General features: G+C 36.1%; 1 long non-coding RNA gene across 1 annotated transcript; it reads right to left on the reverse strand.

Annotated features, from left to right (window-relative positions):
- Window positions 1-364: 364 nt before the first annotated feature.
- Window positions 365-1,224, reverse strand: LOC148781327 (uncharacterized). The gene is made up of 2 exons (XR_016059181.1): window positions 908-1,224; window positions 365-772 (listed from the first exon to the last, which is right to left on the reverse strand). It is a non-coding gene; the product is annotated as an uncharacterized LOC148781327 (long non-coding RNA).
- Between the last annotated feature and the right edge of the window lie 5,331 nt (window positions 1,225-6,555).

The following is a 6,555-nucleotide window of genomic DNA, read 5'->3' on the forward strand; positions in this document are numbered from 1 at the left end:
TCGAGATGGGGAATAGCATCTCTCTCTTAAGACTGAGCAAAATGTCTCTCTCTCTCTCTCTCAAGACTACGCAGAACATCTCTCTTTTCTCCCTCTCCCTCAAAAGAAACCCACAAAGCTCTCAAGCCTTGTGGTCTCTCTCAAAAGCCTCAAATCTCAACAGTTTCTCTCTCTCTCTAAAACACCCACTGATCTCTCAAGCCCTTATTATGGTCTCTCTCAAAATCCTCAACTCTCTACGTTTATCTCTCTCTCTCCTCTCTCTCAAAATCCATATAGCATCCTCTACTCAACTTCTTTGGGGATCTTTCTAACCCCTCTTTCCGCTTCTACAAGTAAACAAGCCAATGAACCACTATCAAGAGAAGGTAAAGGAAGTAAATTTATTACTGCAAGATTAAAATTAAAAATGATTGCAAATTGATAGAGGCCATCAGTGCTTGATCTTACGACCTCTGCTCCTACAACAAATAATGGCTACAGGCCTTGAAACCTAACTTGTTGATCGTGAAAAATTGAAAAAAAGTATGTTTCAAACTATCCAACAAATTCATAGAAAGACCCCAAAACTCTATGCTAGCATAGACCATAGCCTCAATGAGATTTTTGGGTTTCAGCTTTGAAACTCTAAAATTAGCAGACAATTGAACCCCGATCCTTCTGGTTCCATCTGAATTAAAATCTAGGGTAACCCCAATTTCCAAAATCTTATTTTTTCTCTATACCTTTATCGTGACGCTCCTACAAAGGCTTTTCTTTATCATATCAGCAACTTCAAAAACAGAAAAAGTGGATTTAGACAAAGAATTACCATTCACACTGAGAATTATATCCCGAGAGCATAATCCTTCAACAAATTCTAACAACTAGTACCCTATCAATAATTAGTCTATGCTTTAACACTCACATGGATTCCTTGAAGATATGCAGCCAAGAAATAACCATTCTCATGGACTATGATAATGGTTGCCGAGACTGCAACTCCTTCAAGAGCATATTGGGGTTCCTCTAAGCTTCCAAGAGAGAGACCTGTAATTGTGGAGGGCGTCATATCTCTATCACACAGGAAGAAGGAATGGGAATTGAGAAGAGCAATTTAGTCTTTTGAGGCCATTCTGGAACTGATTTTGCAGAAGCGAGCTTCACGAACGAGAAGCCAGAATTTGGCCTTGAGAGAGGGAGAGGAAAGAGAGACGTTATGCTCTCTTTTAAGAGAAATATAGAGAGAAGTTAATAGAGAAAGAGGGACGCAAGGTTTGAGAGAAAAAGGTATCATTTTTTTTATTTGCTTGGGTCAATATTATGTGGTCAATGGGGTTATTTGAGTCCAAGGGGTTTTGGAAGATCCAAAAGATTGGAACCCTACCGTAAAAAAAGTTTTTAAACCTTGGATCTCTTGAGAAATGGGCTGCAAAACTAAGGGGTGTAGATAAATTTTCCCTATTTTTTTTTCATAGACGGGGTATAATTTTTTTTTTTAGTTGGAAGCTAGGTGGCAAAGGCTACATGTAGATATTTAAGGTCCTGAAAATACTCAAGGATATTCATCTGACAAAATATGTATCCACAGGTGCATCACAATCTTTTGGCTTTACACATAGAAAAAGTATATAGTAAAACCATTTACCTTTGATACAAGGTGGTTACAGTTAATCTTGACTACTGGATGTGAAATTGGAAGGCTGCATTTATTTCATTGACTAAGCTTAAAGTTCAAAAGATATTTTTTTGAACTTTGTAATGCGCCCAAGGTATCAGATTTCACATTAGATGGTTGTAAGTAATTGCAACCTCCCGATACCAAAGGTAAATGGTCTCATTGTATAAAATCCCTTGTATGTATCTATCTTATTTGTTTGATGCGTACACCTATTTGAAAAGATAAGTTGTAAAATGGTGTGGGACATACTAGGGGAAGGGGACTAGAAAAGCAATACAAATATATAATGAAATGTCTTATTTGTCCTAACTCACTTTGAATATGCCTTACTTGGTTGACGCGTACACTATCAGGTACTTTGTCTTCTTACATGAACCAATTAATCAAATACTTTGTGTAACTAGTGTGGAACTTTGGGATGCCCAACATAATTTTCATTTCTCTTTGAAACTCCTCATGAAACCCAAGAAAGATTGGTCTTGATACCAACATCATGTGGACATTCCTCAAGTCATGATTCTTTTACCAAAATTTTCTCATTACTTCTGGAATCGGTACCTAGAGTTGATTGTAGAACTTGATTTATCCTTACAATGAGATTTAATACCGAATCTAAGGGATCGCGAGCACTGTCTTATTAGCAATTGGTGTTTAATCTCTTTTTGAAATTTGTATATTTTTTTCTTGAATACCTTCCACGGCTTGATTTATTCCAGCTTTAATTTGTTGACTCATAATCTTCATGATTTGTAGCAAAATGTCCTTATTCAAAAGAAGGGGTTTTGGTATCATTGTGATGAATGAATCTTTGGAAATATTATTGCCCATTCATGTAAGGAACATGAGAAAGAACAAAAACAAAGCAAAAAAGTAACAAAAAAAGAGAAAAAAAAAAAAACAATTGCAAGATGTTATATCTTATTTCTAGATCTGTAAAAGAGTCCTCCCTAGAGGTTAAGAAATTTGCCCATGTCTTGAGGCTTGCATAGTCCACCACAAAAATATTTTTTCACATGACCAAACCTAACTTTCACCTAAGAAACCTAATCAGTATTAAATCCTAACTTAGTATCATCTTTTAAATATTAAACTTTTCAACTCTTCCTTTCAATTCTCTATACCAAAAAAAAACTTAAATACCCGAATTTAAATAAATTAAAAATCATATAACCTAAACCTAATTTTAATATATATAAATATAGTAAAAAAATTTAAAACCCTTTACATTAAATTGCATTTGAACCAAACTGTAATTCTGAAGAAATTTAGAGGAAAATATTGTGTAAAATTCTCCACACCGATAAAGAGGGATGTAGGTTTTATTTAATAATTATGGACTCATCCTTGATTGACTCAATCAAGGATGTGATTACAACATGTAGGCACTCCGATCTTGATTGGAGAAATTATGGACAGGTTGAAATGTCCTAGGCATACCACCCGGATATTTTAAATCATTTACTCCACCTGAACCTTTTACGTAAACCTAACCTCTACTGACATGAGATTGCTTCAATGGGACCAAAGGCACCAAATGGTGAGACAAAGCAAGACAAATTCAGAACTACCAGTCTTGGAAGCATTTGCATAAAGGAAGGCTCTAGCATCGCCCCAACTACCGCCAAAGCTCTACCAAAAACCCAAAGACAAGGCACCAAAAGACACCCTAATCACAAAAAAGGCAACCACGAAGGACAAAAGTCTGTCGCCATTCCTAGTAGCACCAGTGCCATTCCAGGTAGCGTCAGTCTCCCATGAGTGTGCAGAATGACTAAAAGTCTGAACGCGTTGCCAATATCGCCAGCTCCATTTCAAACGTCAGCAAACCTGAAGATCTCCAATAGGCAGGAAATAGCCTGGTTGACCAGACTGAGAAGACGCATTGACGTGTCAGACCATACGACAGACATGACAGGGTCGTACTGACACTTCATATGTCCGTACACACCGTGGTTGTCGAAACATGATAAGCCGATGAGCAACATAGTACAACCAAGGCGGCATCCCAATTAGCGTTTGGCAACACTACAAACGTCGTCGACACCATTCAGAACAACTTCAAGCTATGATTGGTCCATCAGATCCATCAGACCCAGATTAAAATCACCAGAACGCGATACGTGTCCAAAACAGAACTTGAAGCCAGTTGAAAGGCTGTCGACGCCAATGCGTGTTTTGTGATGATGTTTGAGCCTAAGTTATATCTGAGTTTCTTTAATCTTGGGCCTAGACTATATTCAAAATCCCATGACCTTGGGTTCAAGCTTAAGACTATATGAGGAAGCCCCAAGGTGAGCCCATTTGAACAAACCCCATCCTTCCTGAACATGTGACTCCAAAACTAAGATTTTAACCCCTTAAAGCTATTTTATTAAACTGAAGGTAGATCGGATAATCCGATTTTTTGGGCCCTCTTCATCCTATTTCTATTTGCCCCATTAAAATCCGAAAGTTCAGGACTGACTGTGCAATTACTCGATCTGAATTGACGCCAACTCTGGGCGCCGGGCCCCGGCCTAAAGCATCATTTTCTCTTTTCTTTCCTTTTACCTCTTGCATTTATTCTCTTTTAGTTACACAATTATATATTTTTCCCTATTTTCTTTTATTTATGACCATCCTTACTCCCTCTTTTTCTTTATGTAATGTGGTATTTTGTTGCCCTTATTTATTTACATTTAGCTCTCTTTCTCTCCCTCTTTCTTGCTCTTTTAATATCATATTTATGATTATCGTTTGTTTGCATTTAGTTGTCTACTTCACCCTCTCTTAGTTAACATTTATTTATCTTAGTTTGTTACATTTATTTTTTCTCCTCTTTTACTCTTTTTTTTAATATAGATCTCTCTCGCCCTCTCTCTCTTCTTCTTCACCCCTTTTCCTTTCATTTTTGTTTAGGGTTTCCTTTATACTTTGTTCAATAGTTTAGTCTTTTCCTCTCCTTACATTCTCTTGTATTTATTTGCATTCTCTTGTATTTATTTGCACTTTGTGTTATTTATTGCTTTTATTATTATCTAGTATACATCTCCTCTTCCTCTTGTTTAATATTTTATTCTCATCCGTTTCTTTATTTGCCTTTTCTCTTTAGTGTTTTATTTCTCCCCTCTTTCTTTCTCTTTAATGTACCTTTCTCTCTCTTATTTGCTTACATTTGTCTTCTTATCTTCATTGTCTTATTTCTTTTACTTAGATATTTCATGCCTAACTTGGATAGTAGCTTAGATTTCCTAGATTCTATGCTTTTTATCTTTTTGTTCTTTTTACATTTCATAGTTACAATATTCACCATTGTTTATCTTTTTTTCCCTAACCTGTTAGTTTATTTGTTGTTGTCCTCTTTTCTTCTTTCTCTAAATCTATTTTTCTAAAATCTCCTTTGTATCTTCAAACTGTTAGAATTGGTAGGAGTATATACACAGACATTGAATGGAGATTGGAGAAAGAAGGAGAGATAACACAACATTTAAGTGGTTCAGGCCGAAGCCTTACGTCCACGGATCCAAAGCCCCAACTGACTACATTTTCACTATTTTAGATGAATGTTTACACCGATAAGTACCTTTATATATAGAGGGCAAGAGATAAATATGATATGATTCTTGGAGATAGTGGCAAATAGTTGGAGGTCTTATCACAAAACTAACTTGATGACCAATTAACTTTGATTTGGTCTCTTCTTATCTTCTAGATACCAAATCTTATCAAGAGATGTATATCCATACATCCATAATAATGTATATCAATATATAACCCTATCCTAACACTCCTCCTCAAACTTAAGATGCTTTGACACAAAACAGTTGGGATTTGAATAATACTAAGTTCCCAAAACGAGTAAGATTGCTTGAACCCCAAAAACAAGTAGTGATCTTCAGATTGCTTGAACAACAAAAACAAGTAGTGATCTTCAGATTGATCAGATTGCTTGAACAAAAAGCACAAATTATAGTGCGGATCAACAAGCCACAGGAACAAAGGGTCTCAGGGACAACAGACGGCCTCCAGAACATCCGAGATCGAGTAACAAAAACTAGATCATTAGACAAGAACGAATAACAGAAAGAAATTCAATCATCTCACAGGATGGAGTAATAGAAAACTTAATCATCCAACATGATTGAGTAACAAAAAACTCAATCATTAAACATAAACATCTGAAGCAGACAGGATCGAGTAAACTCAATCATCATACAGGATGGAGTAAAAAAAAACTCCATCATCAAACAGGATCAAGTAACGAAAAACTTGATCATCAACCACGATCGAAAAATTCGATTGTCACACAAGATGGAGTAACAAAAAACTCTATCGTCAAATGAGATCAAGTAACAGAAAACTTGATCATCAACCAGATCGAGAAATTTGATCATCAAACAGAAGGCACTTAGAAGAGCCAACATAAATCAAAAGAAAATTTGAAACCTTTGAAAAACACCGTCATCTTTAACAAGCATAGATAATGAAAAAACCTAACTCCAAATCTATCCCCCAAATAAATTAATCTCTATCAAAATATAAACCCTAAATTTGGGTTACATCCAATTAAAAAAACACAATCACACAACATTAAAATAATATCTCAAACTAACAAAATGTGCAAACTTTTGATCAACCCAACTCGATCTCCCTTTTTCTTTTTTTCTTTATGGGTTCTCAATCTCCTTGTTTTTCTCCTTAGTGGGTAGAAGCTCTGTTGTTGCCCTTTCATTTTCTATTTTGTTTTCTTTTTTTGCCAGAGCTCGGTGGAGAGGAGATCCCTTACCCTGACGTTTGTAGGACTCAAGTCGGGGAACCGAGCGCTTGCCAGTTTATACCCAAGCTTCTTGCCTATGGGTACTCATTGCAAGCCTCTGCAGAATCAACTAGAGTAAGAAATTCTCCAAGGTCCCACT

This window comes from Amborella trichopoda, chromosome 7 (assembly GCF_054954075.1).
Source record: "Amborella trichopoda isolate Santa Cruz 75 chromosome 7, AtrichopodaSantaCruz75HAP2 v2.0, whole genome shotgun sequence".
Classification (NCBI taxonomy): domain Eukaryota; kingdom Viridiplantae; phylum Streptophyta; class Magnoliopsida; order Amborellales; family Amborellaceae; genus Amborella; species Amborella trichopoda.